The 23,046-nt window shown below is 34.8% G+C and overlaps 1 pseudogene; it reads left to right on the top strand.

Annotated features, from left to right (window-relative positions):
• The first annotated feature begins 640 nt into the window (after positions 1-640).
• LOC139894423 (AP-1 complex subunit sigma-2-like) lies at positions 641-12,169 on the top strand (annotated as a pseudogene).
• The last annotated feature ends 10,877 nt before the right edge of the window (positions 12,170-23,046 follow it).

Here is a 23,046-nt window from a genome sequence, read left to right as displayed (position 1 = left end):
GAAAAAAATATAGAGAGAGAGAGAGGGATTTAGAGAGAGGGTGTTCTTGAAGGTGAGGGTTGTAAGTGGTAAGGTGGAGTGGTGGTTAACGATGGTTGTGGTGGTTTGATCGAAGAAGAAGAATGAAGAGGAGGAGTTGTGGTGGCGTTCAAACGGTAACAAGACAGTAGGACTGCTTCATCAGGATCATTCTTCATCATCTTCATGATCACTATTCATCGTCATCTTCATCATGCTTTAACGTTTTCAGCTGACCTGTAACCAGAAACAGGAAATGGTAGCGAGTAGCAGCACAATAGTAGTTAGCTGAAACAGAAACAATAACGTAGCCTTTGTTGATCAAGTGGTGGTTTTCGGTTGTACTGTAGCAGTTTGAATGGTGTTTGCAGGTTATAAATTTGATGGGTTTGTAGTTGTAATTCTATTAAACAACTCATGTAGTAGTGACCTAGTTAATGGGTGGTGTAAAGAAAACAGAAAAGAAAACTAACACGCAGGTGGTTTTTGTTGTTCGTGGTGGTGATTCAAAATAGGATAGAAACAGCAACAGTAGATGATTTAATGATGTGTCGATGTTGGGGTGCTTGGCGAGTTTAAACGAACCAAGAATAGGTTTGGGTTTGGGCTGCAGACGTAGCAAATGGGTGGTGAAGGTGGTTCAATGGTAGTTAATTGGTGGTCGAAGGTGATGGTTTCTCATGGGGTTTCGTTGATGAAGTGGTTGGTGTTTGATCACAGGTTAATCGATGAACACGTTTAGTAGAGAGAGAGAGAAGAAAAGTAGAGAGATAGCTGTTTAGAGGTGGTTTATGATGGACACAGGAGACAAAAACAAATACAAGGTGGTGGTTGTTCATGTGGGTGGTTTGTATGTTGTGATGGTGACCGGGTTGTGATGATTCTCCAGTGGTGGCGAGTTATCGAAGAAGGAGAATATTGGAAGTGAAGGTCGAATGAAGAATGTGTAGAGTGATTGAGTATGTGTATGCAATCTATATGCAAGTATATATGCATATGTCTATATAGAGTAATAGTTAGTGAGAAAACTGTACCCACTTTAATCATTCATTCATTGAATAAGTGTGCAACAATATGATTACAGCTCACTCTCTACCGACACTTAAGATATTTTCTATTTGCGGAGTGCTATATCGTGTCCATTGCTAAAGAGTTACGGATAAAAGTTTTCCGAAAAATTCCCAATTTTTAAATTAAGTCCATTTATTTATTCTGGTCATTAAATGTTTGAAACCTGATCAAAAAGGTTCATTAATTATTTATTTTCTGTTTCATTTAATATGTACGGAGTACTAACATTTAATCTAAAAAGGTAAAAATATAATTATTAAACCTAAAATCTTCGTAATTGATTTACGGTTCAACTTTTATTTTAAACCTTCATAAACTCGGATTAGATCTATATGAACACTAACGAAAAGTCAACCGAGTATTACAACCGTTTACAATTAAGCTCGAAATCATTTATTTTCAATATACTATATGTGTGTGTGTGTGTGTGTGTGTGTATATATATATATATATATATATATATATATATATATATATATATATATATATGTATGTATATACATACATATGTATATATATATATGTATGTATATATATATATGTATGTATATATATATATATATATATATATATATATATATATATATATATATATATATATATATATATGTATGTATATATATATATATATATACATTTTAGTAACATGTTTTATTACATAAATAAATATATTAAATATATATATATATATATATAAATAAATTTAAAATATAATCTTATATATTTACAAGTAATATTCATATATATACACATATATATATATATATATATATTTACATATAATAATATTTATCATTACATCTTATATTATTTTATTTTGCATAATTATTTCTAACAGTTAAATCGTATTATATTTCAAATTAAAGTATGTATATATATATATATATATATATATATATATATATATATATCTACAAATAGTTGTTCGTGAATCATCGGGAATGGTCGAAGGTCGATTGAACATAGGAAACAGTTCAAAATTTTTGAGACTCAACATTACAGACTTTGCTTATCTTATCAAAATTATGAAATCGTATCGTGAATTTGGTTCAAAATTAGTCGAAATTTTCTGGGTCGTCACAAAAAAATCGTGCAAAAAATATGTAAATAGCAATACTAAAAAATAGAAAAAGTATAAAAATGATTTAAGAGCCCGTAATGTTGACAAATTTTAAAAACTCTTGATTTTAAGTGGTCGCGATGTTGACAAATTTTAAAATTAACCTTTTGAGTTTAAGAGCCCATGGTGTTAACGAATTTTAAAGGTTCTTTTGAGTTTAAGAGCCTGTAGTGTTGACGAATTTTAAAAGTTTTTTAAGTTTAAGAGCCCGTGGTGTTGAAAAAATTTAAAAGTGGTTTTGTATGGTGTTAGTAAGTTAATGTCTATAATTTTTTTTTCTAAAAATCTTAAACATATAATATACTTTCCTTAATTACAATTATAAATTTAAATTATAATAAATACGGAATATCCATATATATGAAACATAATCCGTATAGGTTATTATATATTTAATACAAATATCCCTATCCTAGTCTTGCAAAAACCGTAACAGATTATATCATTCAAGTATGTAAATAGTGAAAGTAAATAAAACGTTAGAGCTCGTGTGTTGCACGAGTGGGTAAAATAATCGTGCAAAATTAATTAATTTTTTTCAACAATTATTCTTTTGAATTTAAGAGCTCGTGATGTTGATAAATTTTAAAGTTCTTTTAAATTTAAGAGCCCGTAATATTGACAAATTTTAAAAATTCTTTTAAGTTAAATAGCTTTGGTGTTAACAAATTTTAAAAGTGGTTTTAAATGACAATTAATTTAATAATAATAATAATAATAATAATAATAATAATAATAATAATAATAATAATAATAATAATAATAATAATAATAATAATAATAATAATAATAATAATAATAATAATAATAATAATAATAATAATAATAATAATAATAGCAATCTAGAGACAAAAACATGGATAACTTAAAATATCAAATATATATTTTAATTTTATATTGTATACATGAATACAATGACAATGAACGAATATGATAATTTGAGATTACGGTTATGTAATTTTTGATTGCAAATTTGTTTATTAAATTTACCATTATTTGATTTGTAATTAATTTAATAGTATATATAATATAGAAATATAGATATAATATATAGATACAAACATCCTAAAATAACTTTTAATCACAATTCACAAAAATGACCCGTAAAATCACGGGTTTGTTTAAACGAAACAATTTAATGACATGTTTTAGGTATCAAGTTAATGTAAATGCTAAAATTATTTATTTTAATGACCTGTTTGACTAAGAAACTTGTCGTTGTTTTTATAAATATATAGAGACATGTATTTTCGCATACATATGTAACGTAATTAATTTCGTAAAAAGAATCCATATTTGAATATTAATAATATAATAATTATAATTATAATTATTATATTAAAAGTAAATAATAATAATAATAATAATAATAATAATAATAATAATAATAATAATAATAATAATAATAATAATAAAGTTCGCTCAAAGTTGGGTATTTATATTTTTAATAATAATAATTATTATTAGTGATAATAAATGCTTTTTAAATTTTTTTATAATTTTAAATTACAATTTAAGAGAGATTAGTATTTCTTTTTTATAAAAGATTTTGTATTATTTTTTTTAATTAAATTAATATATAATTATGATATCATCATTATGAAAAAATTAAAGGGTAATTAGCTTAATGATGACATCATCATTTTAGAGATTTATATGACTATATATATATATATATATATATATATATATATATATTATTCGGTTTTTAGTTTTATCATGAGTTATATTAATTTAAATTAGTTAGAATAAGAGCAGAAACTGAATATCTATGGAGTTAGAGAGCTAAAATGAATATTAAACAAATAGGGAAGTTCAAAATGAACAAATTTAATAATTTGAGGAACAAATTTAATAATTTGAGTCGCAGAGGGAAGTGAGTCAAAATCACGCATGCTCATCCTCTTTTACCTCTTTTCTTGTACGCCATCTATATGAAGAATTTAAATTTTGAATCCATAAGAACTTTGAATCCTCTTTCAATTCCTTAATCTCCTCATTTTGCCAACGATTTCTTCAACAATTATGGATACGAAAAAGAGGTTTTCAATTTCCCTAATTTTATTATGATATTTTTATGTTAATGCATAAGTTTGTTTTTAAAATTGAAAATTTCAACAATTTCTCGACAGGCGTTTGATGCAATTTGCCCGAGAGGTGTTTGATGTGTTGTCCCTGAGATGCAGCCTGATCAAAGAAGAAAGGTTCTGTCTTTCTCTGTATTAGTTATTGTTTCCATATGTATATGTTGTTCGATTATGATTTTGTGAATATTTTTTAGGAAGTCACGTATGTTGATTTTGATATTTAGTATGTACTCGGGCTTACTTTGGTAATGAAAAATTAGTTAAGATTGATAGTTTCCAGCCATAATCCAGCTTCACCTTCTAGATGCCGTAATCAAGATTTGTTTATAGATATTCAAAGAAGGCAACCTTGACAACTCATACGGAAGTAGCAAACTTGAACACGATGACGGCCGCCAACTTCCGCCAACCTTCCTCGTTCACACCATTCACCGCCATAGAATTTTTGCTATAAATAGAGATGCAAACTTTCATTGTAAATCATCCCAAATCACTCAGAGAAATGTAATCACAACCTAGAGAGTGTGTGTGAGTTTGAGAGTTTTTTGTAAGAGTTTTGTAATACTCTGTAAATCTATTCTTGTAAGTAATAGAGTTATTTTCTCTCAAATTTGTATATCCCAACGTCCAGGCGATCCTCTCTTCCTAACAAGTGGTATCAGAGCTTGGTTAGAGACGTTGGTCGAGTTTTGGGTTTTCTGAAGTTTTCTCAAAATTCAATTTTTAGTGTACCATTGGATTCGTCTCGTCGAACCGAGTCCAACGCAAAAAACGGTGACTTAAACGGAGTTATAACGAGCCCAGAAATCGCGGTCAAAGTTTGGTCAACTCGCCGGAGAAGACAACCGGTGCCGGAATTTTCGCCGGAGAAGAAAGGCCTGTAGCAATTCACTGTAGCAGTCATGTAGCAATTCACTGTAGCAGCTGGCGGCACTGCAGCAAGTTCCTGTAGCAGTACTGTAGCAAGTTCCTATAGCAGTACTGTAGCAGTACTGTAGCAATTCTGAAATTTTACAATTTGGTCCCTGAAATTTTCAGAAATTCATTTTTGGTCCCTGAAAGTTTAGAAAATTATAATTTTGCCCCATAAGTGGAATTTAAGCCGCGAAGTGTCTATTCCTCCCTTTTCAACCGTTCCAGACGTAACGGTGATCTCTGTTTTCTACAATTCAACCCCGTTTGTGTTGAAAAATTATTTGTAAGGTGATAATGTCCACAGAAGAGTCAACATCATCTTTCGGAGCTATGATTATGCTCACAGCCATAAACTACACGCTGTGGAAACCTCAGATGGAAGATCTCCTCAGCTGTAAAGATTTGTTCGATCCTATTGAATTGAAGGGTATAAACCCTGATTCCGCCAAAGAGATAGATTGGAAGAAATCAAACCGAAAAACTATTGGTCAGATCCGTCAATGGATTGATCATAGTGTTTTCCACCATGTTTCACAAGAGACAGACGCATATGTCCTCTGGAAAAAGTTGGAGGACATGTACCAGGCCAAGACTGCTTGGAATAAAGCCCTGCTGATGAGGCGTTTAGTCAACATGAAGCTCAAAAGTGGAACTTCAGTTGCCGAGCATACCAGTGAGTTCCAGAGCTTGGTCAACCAGATATCGTCTGTAGAGATGCCTCTTGGCGATGAAGTTCAGGCGCTACTGCTACTTAGTTCCCTTCCCGATAGTTGGGAAACGCTGGTAGTAACACTCAGCAACTCAGCACCGAATGGCAAACTTACCATGTCAATGGTCAAGGATGCCCTATTCAGTGAAGAGGCAAGGAGAAAGGACATGGGCACAGATCAGACCCATGCCTTTGTCACAGAGAATTGGGGGAGACAGGAATGAGTAGCAAAAATAAATGGAGAGGCAGAAGCAAGAGCAGGGGCAGGTCAGCTGATGGCAGAAAACCAACATATAAATGCCATCATTGTGGATTAGAGGGACATATGAAGAAGAAATGCTATAGATTGAAAGAGGAACAAGGTCAAAGCAGTTCACATCCGAAGAATAAGGGTGGAGAAACATTAGTGACTATCTCTGGTGATGTAGCTTATTGTTCAACCCATGATGAGACATGCCTTCACGTCTCACGAGAAGAAACAGAATGGGTGGTAGATACTGCAGCTTCCTACCACGTGACTCCATATAAGGAATACTTCACAACATACAAAGTTGGTGACTTTGGAGCAGTGAAGATGGGAAATTTCACTTTCACTGAGATTGTCGGATTTGGTGATGTCAAGATAAAGACAAGTTTCGGGAGCACAATTACTTTGAAAGATGTCCGCCATGTACCAGATCTTCGGCTGAATCTACTTTCTGGGGTAGCTCTCGATAAACAGGGCTATGATAGTTATTTCAGTAGAGGCACATGGAAGTTGTCAAGAGACGCTATGATAGTCACTCGAGGACACATTTGTGGCACACTGTACAAGACTCATGTGAAGATCTGCACAGACAGCATTAATGTTACAGAAAAGGAGGCTTCACAAAATTTATGGCACCAGAGACTCGGTCACATGAGTGAGAAAGGGTTGTCTACCCTAATAATGAAGAAGCTTATCAATGTAGACAAGGACACTGCACTAGATCCTTGCAATCATTGTCTGTTTGGTAAGCAGCATAGAGTCTCGTTTAATTCCTCTTCAACGAGAAGATCAGAGTTACTCAGTCTGGTACACTCTGATGTTTGCAGTCCCTTGGAGGTTGAATCAATTGGCGGCAACCGATACTTTCTAACGTTTATCGATGATGCTTCTCGAAAGGTGTGGGTATATTTCTTACGGACGAAGGACCAGGTGTTCGATTACTTCAAAAAGTTCCATGTCACGGTAGAACGTGAGACAGGAAAGAAGTTAAAGTGTCTTCTATCCGACAACGGCGGTGAATACTCTTCCAGGCAGTTCGATGCCTATTGCAGATCATATGGCATCCGACATGAGAAGACAATTCAACGTACCCCTCAACACAATGGTATAGCAGAAAGAATGAACCGAACAATCATGGAACGTTTTCGGAGCATGCTCAGTATGGCTAAGCTACCAAAGCCATTCTGGGGAGAAGCAGTCAGAGCCGCATGTTACTTGATCAACCGATCTCCATCAGTACCACTAAATTTTGAAGTTTCGGAGAAACTTTGGTCTGAAAAGAATCCATCATACTCTCACTTAAGAGTATTTGGATGTTTGGCATACACACATGTATCCAAGGAGCTCAGGCAGAAGCTGGATGCAAGAACCACTCCATGTATATTCATAGGCTATGGAGATGAAGAATTTGGATACAGATTACGGGATCCAAAGGAGAAAAAGGTGATCAGAAGTAGGGACGTGGTGTTCCATGAAATTCAGACAATAGAAGATATTGAAAAGCCCACAATATCTCAGAAGACAAATGTTGCTGCTCAGGTGCCAGAGGCAACAACGGAATCATTCATGAGAAATGAACTTTCAGTGCAAGAAGAAATGCCAGAAGTAGAAGATAATGAGGAAAATGACGGTGCTGAGCAGGGGGAGCCACAACCCCATCTGCCAGACGTTCCATCACCATCACAAGGTCAAGATGGTGGTGGATCTCTTCAGAATGTTCCAGAAGTTCGTAGATCTGAACGAGGTCGGATTCCATCGAGTAGATATCCAGAATCCGAGTACCTTCTACTTACTGAAGATGGAGAACCGGAGAGTTTTCATGAAGCAGTATCTCATAAGGATAAAGAAAAATGGTTGCTCGCAATGCAGGATAAGATGGATTATCTGTAGAAAAATCAAACTTATGAGATTGTAGAACTTCCACGCGGGAAGAAGGCACTGAAAAATAAATGGGTGTTCAAGCTGAAAAAGGATGGCAGCGGAAAAGTGGTGAAATACAAAGCACGGCTTGTAGTCAAAGGATTCCAACAGAAAAAAGGGATTGATTTTGACGAAATATTTTCACCAGTAGTCAAGATGACTTCAATTAGAGTCATACTTGGATTGGTCGCAAGTATGAACTTGGAGCTTGAACAGATGGATGTAAAGACAGCTTTTCTTCATGGAGATTTACATGAAGAAATTTACATGAAGCAGCCGGAAGGTTTTGAGGTTTCAGGAGATAACCTCGTATGCAAGCTGAAGAAAAGTTTATATGGTTTGAATGAGGCACCTAGGTAGTGGTACAAGAAGTTTGACTCGTGCATGGTGAGTCAAGGGTACAAGAAAACTGCAGCAGATGAGTGTGTCTACATTCAGAAGTTTTCTGGAGGAGATTTCGTTGCTCTTCTACTATATGTAGACGATATTTTGATCGTAGGGAAAGATGCAACAAAGATCAACCAGCTGAAGAAGGAACTCTCTAAGTCTTTTGACATGAAAGACTTAGGACAGGCTCAACAGATTTTGGGAATGCATATAACCCGAGACAGGAAGAATAAAAGGTTATGGCTATCTCAGAAGAAGTATATTGAACGAGTGCTTTCACGTTTCAATATGAACAATGCCAAACCTGTTAGCATTCCATTAGCCAACCATTTCAAGTTAAGCAAGAGTTCTTGTCCCTCATCCAAGAAAGAGATCGGGGAGATGTCTTCAGTACCATATTCTTCAGCAGTTGAAAGTTTGATGTATGCGATGGTGTGTACAAGGCCCAATATTGCTCATGCAGTGGGAACGGTGAGTCGTTTTCTCTCCAACCCCGGGAAAGAGCATTGGAATGCGGTAAAATGGATTCTCATATATCTTAAAGGTACAAAGAATCTATTTCTTTGTTACGGGGGAGCTGATCCAATCTTGGAAGGCTATACAGATGCGGATATGGCCGGAGATCCTGATAGTAGGAAATCAACTTCAGGATTCATTTACACTTTTGCAGGAGGAGCTGTTTCATGGCAGTCAAGACTACAGAAGTGTGTTGCATTATCCACAACTGAAGCAGAGTATATTGCTGCCGCAGAAGCTGGAAAAGAAATGTTGTGGTTAAAGCGTTATCTTCAAGAATTTGGAATCAAGCAAAAGGAGTACATGGTACATTGTGACAGTCAGAGTGCTCTAGATTTGAGCAAGAACTCCATGTACCATTCCCGTACAAAACATAATGATATTCGCTATCATTGGATATGCGAGGTAATTGATCGACAACTGTTGAGACTAGTCAAGATCCATACAAAGGAGAATCCTGCGGATATGTTAACGAAGGTGGTGACTCGAGAGAAGTTGGAGTTATGCAGAGACATAACTGGAATGTTCGTGGATTCGGCTGGAGGGGGAGAATTGATAGTTTCCAGCCATAATCCAGCTTCACCTTCTAGATGCCGTAATCAAGATTTGTTTCTAGATATTCAAAGAAGGCAACCTTGACAACTCATACGGAAGTAGCAAACTTGAACACGACGACGGCCGCCAACTTTTGCCAACCTTCCTCGTTCACACCATTCACTGCCATAGAATTTTTGCTATAAATAGAGATGCAAACTTTCATTGTAAATCATCCCAAATCACTCAGAGAAGTGTAATCACAACCTAGAGAGTGTGTGTGAGTTTGAGAGTTTTTTGTAAGAGTTTTGTAATACTCTGTAAATCTATTCTTGTAAGTAATAGAGTTATTTTCTCTCAAATTTGTATATCCCAACGTCCAGGCGATCCTCTCTTCCCAACAAAGATTTCCAACTTTTTTATTTCTTAAGTTCGGAGCATTGGTATATTTTGTGGTGTTGTTATTTTGTACGGAATCAGTAGATATTTATTATGTTACATACATGCTACAACATATGCCTACATCTAATATTTGTTCTTCATTGCAGATTCATTTTGTTCAATTATTAAGCCGGTAAGGAAAAGTTAGGTTAACAAAATGGTATTCACCTTATTCCCAGAAAGAAAGAAGTAAGGTATATATGTTTTTAGAATTTATGAACTAACAAATCCGGTTCTTTTGCCTATAAAGGTTTAGTTATTTGTCTAATTCCATAAATGTGTTTGATTCATGACAAAACAAAGGTTTTACAACCATAACTGATAGCAATTTTAAACTACTGATTGATATTTCGATAACTCAATTTGTATGGTATTTATTGTTGTAAACTATATATATATAAAGGTTATACGAGAGCTCAGTGGGGTGATTCTATCACGAGGCCCAAAGCTTTGCAACTTTGTTGAGTGGAAAGGATTTATAGTTGTTTATAAGAGGTATCACTGGACTATCTTTTCCTTCTATCTGCATTGGAGGTGGTAATTTTGACTCATTTACTACTGAATAGGTGAATTTTGGGATGTGTTTTAACTCAAACAGGTCAAAATTGAAAACGTTATGCTAAAAGGATGGGTCAAATGGGTGGCATGGGTTAAACAGGTTGTCAATTTTCCAAAAGTCAACAGTTTCATGTGGAGTTTCATGTGGTGAGAGTTTTTGTGTTTGACTGTCTTAGATATGCCAGCCTGTACTTCTGTATGTGCGTTAACCAGGATGACCATGAATTGGAGATCCTTGAAATTATTCAATATTTTGTTGAAACTCTCGATCATTACTTTGGAAGTGTAAGTCACCAAAATTTTAAAGAATGAAATGTCATAACTACGTTTTGCTTTGTTGTTTGGATGTTGATTCTTTTTTTAAACATCTATTGCTAGGTTTGTGAGCTAGACTTGATCTTCCATTTTCATAAGGTATATTTTCTTATATCTTGGTGTTCATTGGTTTGCATATTTATGAATTCGACCCAACTTGATATTGACTTAAATATGGGCATCATTACTAAACTCTTATGTATATTAGTTGCTGTATACTTTTTGTAGTCCTTTACGGTTTTTCACACTTGATCAATTCCTTATTATTCATGGTGTTGAAGACTTATTATGTATTAGATGAAATATATTTAGCTGGCGAACTTCAAGAATCAAGCAAGAAGGCAATTCACCGCTTAATAGATGCACAGGTAAAAATAAAAATGTTAAAGCATATATCTTGGTTTGGTTGAAATGTCAGCCCACTAATTACAAATGGGTTAATTTGGGTTCTGCTTTATAGTTGGCGGGTCAAACAAGTACATAACTTACAAGCCAATGGGTAAAAGAAATTGAAAGTCATCCAAAATGAATGTATTATACATTAAAAAAAAACCCTAAATAAGTTAATTCAAAATATAATAGAATATTTCTATTATTCATATTTGACACACTAAGTATATAAATAAAAAAACGTGAGACAAAAGGATTATTGCAACTACGATAGGTACATAATTGGTATGTAATTTTATTTGTGAATTATCATATATAAAATCAACAAGTGGTTTATAGAAGCCTGTTCAATATTCTCCAGTGAACTTTGGTGTACAATTTTGACTTATAGCCTGAGTAATAATATCTTTTAGCCTATAAAAAAAATGGTTTACAGAAGTTTATACTGTTTGGACCTGTTTATGAATTTAAATTGAAGTTAGGTCAGTGTTTGATATGGTTTAAAGTATGTGCCTTTGATGTTGATTAAAAAGGATAATGGGTCTTTTTGTTATTAATTATTAATTATTTTAATTAAGATGTTTTGCTGTTTAATATTCCAAGTAATAGTCTTATTGTTTTATTATGGAGTTGTTGAATGGGGAGTTTTTGTTTTGATATTAACATGTGTTATGATTTGATCTTCTAAGGGTTTTTAAGGGTTAAGGCATTGTTTTCTAATATGTTTTTTGGTATAATGTAGGATGATTCCCCACAAGACCAAGCGTGGAGCAGTTGCACTTGCAAAGTTTAAGGTTTATGAAGGAGTTCCTACTCCTAAAGGATGGTGGTCCGAAATGTCCCGTTCTTATTGATTAAAAACGTTCCATATTAATTGATTTCGTTGCGAGGTTTTGACCTCTATATGAGACGTTTTTCAAAGACTGCATTCGTTTTAAAACAAACCATAACCTTTATTTCATCAATAAAGGTTTAAAAAGCTTTACGTAGATTATCAAATAGTGATAATCTAAAATATCCTGTTTACACGCGACCATTACATAATGGTTTACAATACAAATATGTTACAACGAAATAAGTTTTTTTTTAATGCAGTTTTTACACAATATCATACAAGCATGGACTCCAAATCTCGTCCTTATTTAAGTATGCGACAGCGGAAGCTCTTAATAATCACCTGAGAATAAACATGCTTAAAACGTCAACAAAAATGTTGGTGAGTTATAGGTTTAACCTATATATTATCAAATCATAATAATAGACCACAAGATTTCATATTTCAATACACATCTCATACATAGAGATAAAAATCATTCATATGGTGAACACCTGGTAACCGACATTAACAAGATGCATATTTAAGAATATCCCCATCATTCCGGGACACCCTTCGGATATGATATAAATTTCGAAGTACTAAAGCATCCGGTACTTTGGATGGGGTTTGTTAGGCCCAATAGATCTATCTTTAGGATTCGCGTCAATTAGGGTGTCTGTTCCCTAATTCTTAGATTACCAGACTTAATAAAAATGGGCATATTCGATTTCGATAATTCAACCATAGAATGTAGTTTCACGTACTTGTGTCTATTTTGTAAATCATTTATAAAACCTGCATGTATTCTCATCCCAAAAATATTAGATTTTAAAAGTGGGACTATAACTCACTTTCACAGATTTTTTACTTTGTCGGGAAGTAAGACTTGGCCACTGGTCGATTCACGAACCTATAACAAATATGTACATATATATCAAAGTATGTTCAAAATATATTTACAACACTTTTAATACATTTTGATGTTTTAAGTTTATTAAGTCAGCTGTCCTCGTTAGTAACCTACAACTAGTTGTCCACAGTTAGATGTACAGAAATAAATCGATATATATTATCTTGAATCAATCCACGACCCAGTGTATACATATCTCAGTATTGATCACAACTCAAACTATATATATTTTGGAATCAACCTCAACCCTGTATAGCTAACTCCAACATTCACATATAGAGTGTCTATGGTTGTTCCGAAATATATATAGATGTGTCGACATGATAGGTCGAAACATTGTATACGTGTCTATGGTATCTCAAGATTACATAATATACAATACAAGTTGATTAAGTTATGGTTGGAATAGATTTGTTACCAATTTTCACGTAGCTAAAATGAGTAGTTTTTACAAATTTTGTTTTGCTCGCCATTTCTTCGTTTCTAATCCGTTTTGAGTGATTTAAGCGGCCACGGTTTCGTATTGAACTTGAATTTATGAAACTAAACAGAAAAGGTATAGGTTTATAGTTGGAAATACATGTTACAAGTCGTTTTTGAAAGAGGTAGTCATTTCCGTCGAAAGAACGACATCTTGATGACTGTTTTGAAAAACATTCTTTCTCTTTGAGTTTAACCATGATTTTTGGATATGGTTTCATGTTCATAAGAAAAATCATTTTCCCAGAAGTATAGCTTTTAAATCAAAGTTTTTCATAGTTTTTAATTATCCAAACCAAAACAGCCCCCGGTTGTAACTACGACGGCCTAAATCCGGTTTTATGGTGTTTATCGTGTTTCCGGGTTTTAAATCATTAAGTTAGCATATAATATAGATATAGATAATGTGTATAGTTGATTTTAAAAGTGTAGTTAGAAGGATTAACTTTATTTGCGAACAAGTTTAGAATTAACTAAACTATGTTCTAGTGATTACTAGTTTACCACTTCGAATATGATAGCTTTTTATGTATGAATCGAATGATGTTATGAAAATCATTACTACCTTAAGTTACTTGGATAAACCTACTGGAAAAGAAAAAAATGGATCTAGCTTCAACGGATCCTTGGATGGCTCAAGTTCTTGAAGCAGAATCATGACACGAAAACAAGTTCAAGTAAGATCATCACTTGAAATAAGATTATTATAGTTATAGAAATTGAACCAAAGTTTGAATATGATTATTACCTTGTATTAGAATGATAACCTACTGTAAGAAACAAAGATTTCTTGAGGTTGGATGATCACCTTACAAGATTGGAAGTGAGCTAGCAAACTTGAAAGTATTCTTGATTTTATGTAACTAGAACTTGTAGAATTTATGAAGAACACTTAGAACTTGAAGTTAGAACTTGAGAGAGATCAATTAGATGAATAAAATTGAAGAATGAAAGTGTTTGTAGGTGTTTTTGGTCGTTGGTGTATGGATTAGATATAAAGGATATGTAATTTTGTTTTCATGTAAATAAGTCATGAATGATTACTCATATTTTTATAATTTTATGAGATATTTCATGCTAGTTGCCAAATGATGGTTCCCACATGTGTTAGGTGACTCACATGGGCTGCTAAGAGCTGATCATTGGAGTGTATATACCAATAGTACATACATCTAAAAGCTGTGTATTGTACGAGTACGAATACGAGTGCATACGAGTAGAATTGTTGATGAAACTGAACGAGGATGTAATTGTAAGCATTTTTGTTAAGTAGAAGTATTTTGATAAGTGTCTTGAAGTCTTTCAAAAGTGTATGAATACATATTAAAACACTACATGTATATACATTTTAACTGAGTCGTTAAGTCATCGTTAGTCGTTACATGTAAGTGTTGTTTTGAGACCTTTAGGTTAACGATCTTGTTAAATGTTGTTAACCCAAAGTTTATAATATCAAATGAGATTTTAAATTATTATATTATCATGATATTATGATATATTAATATATCTTAATATGATATATACATTTAAATGTCGTTACAACGATAATCGTTACATATATGTCTCGTTTCGAAATCCTTAAGTTAGTAGTCTTGTTTTTACTTATGTAGTTCATTGTTAATACACTTAATGATATATTTAATTATCATATTATCATGTTATATATAATATAACAATGTATTAATATGCTTCATATATATTTAGTAAGACGTGGTTATAACGATAATCGTTATATGTATCGTTTCGAGTTTCATACGTCAATAGTCTCCTTTTTAAGTATATAACTTATTGTTACTACTTTTAATGAGATACTTGATGATCATTATATCATGTTAAACATATATATTTATTTATTTATGTATCATCATGTCATATACAACTTATAGCGTTCGTAAATCATTGGTCAAACTGGGTAATTAGACGTTTACAAAATTTCCGTTTCAATTAACCAAGTCTTAACAAGTTTGATTGCTTAATATGTTGGAAACATTTAATCATGTAAATATAGTTTTCATTAAACATATAATCAAAGAAAGGTTCGAAAAAGTTCGGGTCACTACAGTACCTACCCGTTAAATAAATTTCGTCCCGAAATTTTAAGCGATTGGAGGTGTTGGCTCATCTTCTGGAAATAAATGCGGGTACTTCTTCTTCATCTGATCTTCTCATTCCCAGGTGAACTCGGGTTCTCTCCGAGCATTCCATCGAACCTTAACCATCGGTATTTTGTTTTGTTTAAGTCTCTTAACCTCACGATCCATTATTTCAACGGGTTCTTCAATGAATTGAAGTTTTTCATTTATTTGGATTTCATCCAACGGAATAGTGAGATCTTCTTTAGCAAGACATTTCTTCAAATTCAAGACGTGGAAAGTGTTATGTACAGCCGTGAGTTGTTGAGGTAACTCAAGTCGGTAAGCTACTGGTCCGACACGATCAATAATCTTGAATGGTCCAATATACCTTGGATTTAATTTCCCTCGTTTACCAAATCGAACAACACCTTTCCAAGGTGCAACCTTAAGCATGACCATCTCTCCAATTTCAAATTCTATATCTTTTCTTTTAATGTCGGCGTAGCTCTTTTGTCGACTTTGGGCGGTTTTCAACCGTTGTTGAATTTGGATGATCTTCTCAGTAGTTTCTTGTATTATCTCCGTACCCGTAATCTGTCTATCCCCCAATTCACTCCAACAAATCGGAGACCTGCACTTTCTACCATAAAGTGCTTCAAACGGAGCCATCTCAATGCTTGAATGGTAGCTATTGTTGTAGAAAAATTCTGCTAACGGTAAATGTCGATCCCAACTGTTTACGAAATCAGTAACACATGCTCGTAGCATATCTTCAAGCGTTTGTATCGTCCTTTCACTCTGCCCATCAGTTTGTGGATGATAGGTAGTACCCATGTCTAGACGAGTTTCTAATGCTTGCTGTAATGTTTGCCAGAATCTTGAAATAAATCTGTCATCCCTATCAGAGATAATAGAGATTGGTATTCGATGTCTGGAGACAACTTCCTTCAAATACAGTCGTGCTAACTTCTCCATCTTGTCATCTTCTCTTATTGGCAGGAAGTGTGCTGATTTGGTGAGACGATCAACTATTACCCAAATAGTATCAAAACCACTTGCAGTCCTTGGTAATTTAGTGATGAAATCCATGGTAATGTTTTTCCATTTCCATTCCAGGATTTCGGGTTGTTGAAGTAGACCTGATGGTTTCTGATGCTCCGCTTTGACCTTAGAACACGTCAAACATTCCCCTACGTATTTAGCAACATCGGCTTTCATACCTGGCCACCAAAAATATTTCTTGAGATCCTTGTACATCTTCCCCGTTCCAGGATGTATTGAGTATCTGGTTTTATGAGCTTCTCTAAGTACCATTTCTCTCATATCTCCAAATTTTGGTACCCAAATCCTTTCAGCCCTATACCGGTTTCCATCTTCCCGAATATTAAGATGCTTCTCCGATCCTTTGGGTATTTCATTCTTTAAATTTCCCTCTTTTAAAACTCCTTGTTGCGCCTCCTTTATTTGAGTAGTAAGGTTATTGTGAATCATTATATTCATAGATTTTACTCGAATGGATTCTCTGTCCTTTCTACTCAAGGCGTCGGCTACCACATTTGCCTTCCCCGGGTGGTAACGAATCTCAAAGTCGTAATCATTCAACAATTCAATCCACCTACGCTGCCTCATGTTCAGTTGTTTCTGATTAAATATGTGTTGAAGACTTTTGTGGTCGGTATATATAATACTTTTGACCCCATATAAGTAGTGCCTCCAAGTCTTTAATGCAAAAACAACCGCGCCTAATTCCAAATCATGCGTCATATAATTTTGCTCGTGAATCTTCAATTGTCTAGACGCATAAGCAATTACCTTCGTTCGTTGCATTAATACACAACCGAGACCTTGCTTTGAGGCGTCACAATATATCACAAAATCATCATTCCCTTCAGGCAATGACAATATAGGTGCCGTAGTTAGCTTTTTCTTCAATAACTGAAACGCCTTCTCTTGTTCATCCTTCCATTCAAATTTCTTCCCTTTATGCGTTAATGCAGTCAAGGGTTTTGCTATTTTGGAGAAATCTTGGATGAATCTTCTGTAGTAACCAGCCAATCCTAAAAATTGACGTATATGTTTCGGAGTTTTTGGGGTTTCCCACTTTTCAACGGTTTTGATATTTGCCGGGTCCACCTGGATACCTTCTTTGTTCACTATGTGACCGAGGAATTGAACTTGTTCCAACCAAAATGCACACTTTGAAAACTTAGCGTACAGTTTTTCTTTCCTCAATACTTCTAGCACTCTTCTCAAATGTTCTTCGTGCTCTTGATCATTCTTTGAGTAAATAAGTATGTCATCGATGAAAACAATGACAAACTTGTCAATATATGGCCCACACACTCGGTTCATAAGGTCCATGAACACAGCTGGTGCGTTAGTCAATCCAAACGGCATAACCATAAACTCGTAATGACCATAACGCGTCCTAAAAGCAGTTTTTGGAATATCATCCTCCTTTACTCGCATTTGATGATACCCGGAACGTAAGTCAATCTTTGAATAAACCGACGAGCCTTGTAGTTGATCAAATAAGTCGTCGATTCTCGGTAGTGGGTAACGGTTCTTGATGGTAAGTTTGTTCAACTCTCGGTAGTCGATACACAACCTGAATGTACCATCTTTCTTCTTGACAAACAAAACAGGAGCTCCCCACGGTGATGTGCTTGGTCGAATGAAACCATGCTCTAAAAGTTCTTGTAATTGGCTTTGCAGTTCTTTCATCTCGCTGGGTGCGAGTCTGTAAGGAGCACGAGCTATTGGTGCAGCTCCTGGTACAAGATCTATTTGAAATTCAATAGATCGATGTGGAGGTAGTCCCGGTAATTCTTTCGGAAATACATCGGGAAATTCTTTTGCGACAAAAACATCATTGATGCTCTTTTCTTCAATTTGTACTTTCTCGACATGTGCTAGAACAGCATAGCAACCTTTTCTTATTAGTTTTTGTGCCTTCAAATTACTAATAAGATGTAGCATCGTGTTGCCCTTTTCTCCGTACACCATTAAGGGTTCTCCTTCTTCTCGTACAATGCGAATTGCATTTTTATAACATACGATCTCTGCTTTCACCTTCTTCAGCCAGTCCATGCCAACTATTACATCAAAACTCCCTAACTCTACTGGTATCAAATCAATCTTAAATATTTCGCTACCCAGTTTAATTTCTCGATTCCGGCATATATAATCTGCTGAAATTAATTTACCGTTTGCTAATTCGAGTAAAAATTTACTATCCAACGGCGTCAATGGACAACTTAATTTAGCACAAAAATCTCTACTCATATAGCTTCTATCCGCACCCGAATCAAATAAAACGTAAGCAGATTTATTGTCAATAAGAAACGTACCCGTAACAAGCTCCGGGTCTTACTGTGCCTCTGCCGCATTTATATTGAAAACTCTTCCGCGGCCTTGTTCATTTGTGTTCTCCTGGTTCGGGCAATTTCTAATAATGTGGCCCAGTTTTCCACATTTATAACAAACTACATTGGCATAACTTGCTCCGACGCTACTTGCTCCACCATTACTCGTTCTGACACCATTTGTTCCTTTCGTTCTGTTAACCCCTGGTCCGTAGACCTCACACTTCGCCACGCTATGACCATTTATTTTACACTTGTTGCAAAATTTGGTGCAGAACCCCGAGTGATACTTTTCACACCTTTGGCATAGCTGCTTCTGATTATTGTTGTTGTTGCGGTTGTTATTGTTGTTGGGATGATTGTTGTTGTTGTTGTTGTTGTTGTTGTTGTTGTTGTTGTTGTTGTTGTTGTTGGGCCGTTTGTTGTAGTTGCGATTGATGTTGCAATTGTTGGGATAGTTGTTGCGATTATTGTTGTAATTGCTGTTGTTGTTGTATTGGTGATTCTTATCACCGTTTTCCTCCCACTTTCTTTTGACTTGCTTCACATTGGCCTCTTCATCCGCCTGTTCTTTAATTCTTTCCTCAATCTGGTTCACTAGTTTGTGTGCCATTCTACATGCCTGTTGTATGGAGGCGGGCTCGTGTGAACTTATATCTTCTTGGATTCTTTCCGGTAATCCTTTCACAAACGCGTCGATCTTCTCTTCCTCATCTTCGAATGCACCCGGACACAATAGGCACAATTCTGTGAATCGTCTTTCATACGTGGTAATATCAAATCCTTGGGTTCGTAACCCTCTAAGTTCTGTCTTGAGCTTATTGACCTCGGTTCTGGGACGGTACTTCTCGTTCATCAAGTGCTTGAATGCTGACCACGGTAGTGCGTAAGCATCATCTTGTCCCACTTGCTCTAGATAGGTATTCCACCATGTTAACGCAGTATCTGTGAAGGTATGCGTAGCGTACTTCACTTTGTCCTCTTCAGTACACTTACTTATGGCAAACACCGATTCGACCTTCTCGGTTCACCGTTTCAATCCGATCGGTCCTTCGGTTCCATCAAATTCCAAAGGTTTGCAGGCAGTGAATTCTTTGTAGGTGCATCCTACACGATTTCCTGTACTGCTAGATCCAAGGTTATTGTTGGTATGTAGCGCAGCCTGTACTGCTGCTATGTTTGAAGCAAGAAAGGAACGAAATTCCTCTTCGCTCATATTCAAGGTGTGTCGAGTAGTTGGTGCCATTTCCTTCAAAATAGTCAAATGAAACAAGTTAATCATACAGAATATTAAGAGTAGTCAATAGTATCTCGTAGCATAATATGAACTCATTTATAAAAGCTTTTTCTTCATATTAGCGTTTTTATAAGTTTAAATTCGGGTAGTACCTACCCGTTAAGTTCATACTTAGTAGCTAATATACAATTCAACTACTACAATTCTATATGAAAAACTGATTATAATAATATTTCGGGTTCAAACTTTTACACAATATTTTACAAACTTACAATACCGCTTATTTTACATATAACATGAAATATAGCACACAATAAATTTTATACAAGATGGTTGTGAAGATAATTCTAGCTAGTACACAAGTCGTTCAGCAAAGGCAATAAAGACACGTAATTCATACGTCCAGAAACAAGTCATGCATTCTGGTTTTACTAGGACTACTTCCCATCCTTAGTCTTGTGGAACATAACCGTTATGGCCGTTGATAAGACAGTGTGTTGTAACGTCGTCAAAGGGACGAGGGTTACGTAATGTTCAACAGTCATGTAACAATCTAAAAACCTCATTTCTTACCCCAATTACCGACTCCGTCACTTGTGGGAACGTTTTGTTTAATAGTTGTAGCCCGATGTTCTTGTTCTCACTTTGGTGAGAAGCGAACATTACTAACCCGTAAGCATAACATGCTTCTTTATGTTGCATGTTAGCCGCTTTTTCTAAATCACGAAGTCCTATATTCGGATATATTGAGTCAAAATAATTTCTTAACCCGTTTCGTAAAATAGCATTTGGGTTCCCCGCAATATATGCATCAAAGTAAACACATCGTAACTTATGGATTTCCCAATGTGATATCCCCCATATTTCGAACGAAAGCCTTTTATAAACCAAGACATTCTTGGAACGTTCTTCGAATGTCTTAAAAACTGATCTCGCCTTAAATAGTTGTGCCGAGGAATTCTGACTGACTCTAGACAAGATTTCATCAATCATGTCTTCGGGTAGGTCTCTTAAAACATTGGGTTGTCTATCCATTTTGTGTTTTTATACTGTAAAATAGACAAGAGTTAGATTCATAAAAAAAAAATACTTATTAATACAAGCAATTTTTACATATATCATAAAGCATAAGCACACTATATTACATATATTACACCACACTAATACAACTATCTTATTCCGACTCGCTCGTTTCTTCTTCTTCGGTTTTGGTTCGTTTTGCCAAGTTTCTAGGGATATATGATGTTCCCCTAATACGAGCCGTCGTTTTCCACATTGGTTTAGAAAAACCTGGTGGTTTAGAGGTTCCCGGGTTATTGTCACAACTTAAGAAATACGGGTGTTGACGATACATATAAAGTTCATCTGGTTTGGAATCAAATTTCTCTATCTTTATGCCCTTTCTCTTATTGTTCTCTTTTGCCTTATTAAATTGTGTTGGGGTAATTTCTATAACATCATCGGAATCCTTGTCGGGATCCGATTCATCGGAGAATTGGTATCCTCCCAATACTTTGCTTCCTTGGCGAAAACACCATTGACCATAATTAACTTTGGTCGGTTGGTTGAGGATTTTCTTCTACTTAACCGTTTTATTATTTCCCCCACTGGTTCTATTTCTTCTTCCAGTTCCGATTCTTCTTCCAGTTCTGATTCTTCTTCCGGTTCTGACTCTTCTTCCGGTTCCTCTTCGGGAACTTGTGAATCAGTCCACGAATCATTCCAATTTACATTTGACTCTTCATTATTATTAGGTGAGTCAATGGGACTTGTTCTAGAGGTAGACATCTATCACATAATATCAAACACGTTAAGAGATTAATATATCACATAATATTCACATGTTAAAAATATATAGTTTTCAACAAAATTTGTTAAGCAATCATTTTTCATGTAAACACGGTCGAAGTCCAGACTCACTAATGCATCCTAACAAACTCGATAAGACACACTAATGCAAAATTCTGGTTCTCTAAGACCAACGCTCTGATACCAACTGAAATGTCCCGTTCTTATTGATTAAAAACGTTCCATATTAATTGATTTCGTTGCGAGGTTTTGACCTCTATATGAGACGTTTTTCAAAGACTGCATTCATTTTAAAAAAACCATAACCGTTATTTCATCAATAAAGGTTTAAAAAGTTTTACGTAGATTATCAAATAATGATAGTCTAAAATATCCTGTTTACACGCGACCATTACATAATGGTTTACAATACAAATATGTTACAACGAAATAAGTTTTTTTAATGCAGTTTTTACACAATATCATACAAGCATGGACTCCAAATCTCGTCCTTATTTAAGTATGCGATAGCGGAAGCTCTTAATAATCACCTGAGAATAAACATGCTTAACACGTCAACAAAAATGTTGGTGAGTTATAGGTTTAACCTATATATTATCAAATCATAATAATAGACCACAAGATTTCATATTTCAATACACATCTCATACATAGAGATAAAAATCATTCATATGGTGAACACCTGGTAACCGACATTAACAAGATGCATATTTAAGAATATCCCCATCATTCCGGGACACCCTTCGGATATGATATAAATTTCGAAGTACTAAAGCATCCGGTACTTTGGATGGGGTTTGTTAGGCCCAATAGATCTATCTTTAGGATTCGCGTCAATTAGGGTGTCTATTCCCTAATTCTTAGATTACCAGACTTAATAAAAAGGGGCATATTCGATTTCGATAATTCAACCATAGAATGTAGTTTCACGTACTTGTATCTATTTTGTAAATCATTTATAAAACCTGCATGTATTCTCATCCCAAAAATATTAGATTTTAAAAGTGGGACTATAACTCACTTTCACAGATTTTTTACTTCGTCGGGAAGTAAGACTTGGCCACTGGTCGATTCACGAACCTATAACAAATATGTACATATATATCAAAGTATGTTCAAAATATA

This window comes from Rutidosis leptorrhynchoides, chromosome 1 (genome assembly GCF_046630445.1).
Source record: "Rutidosis leptorrhynchoides isolate AG116_Rl617_1_P2 chromosome 1, CSIRO_AGI_Rlap_v1, whole genome shotgun sequence".
NCBI lineage: Eukaryota > Viridiplantae > Streptophyta > Magnoliopsida > Asterales > Asteraceae > Rutidosis > Rutidosis leptorrhynchoides.
This window is presented reverse-complemented; position numbering and strand designations above follow the sequence as displayed.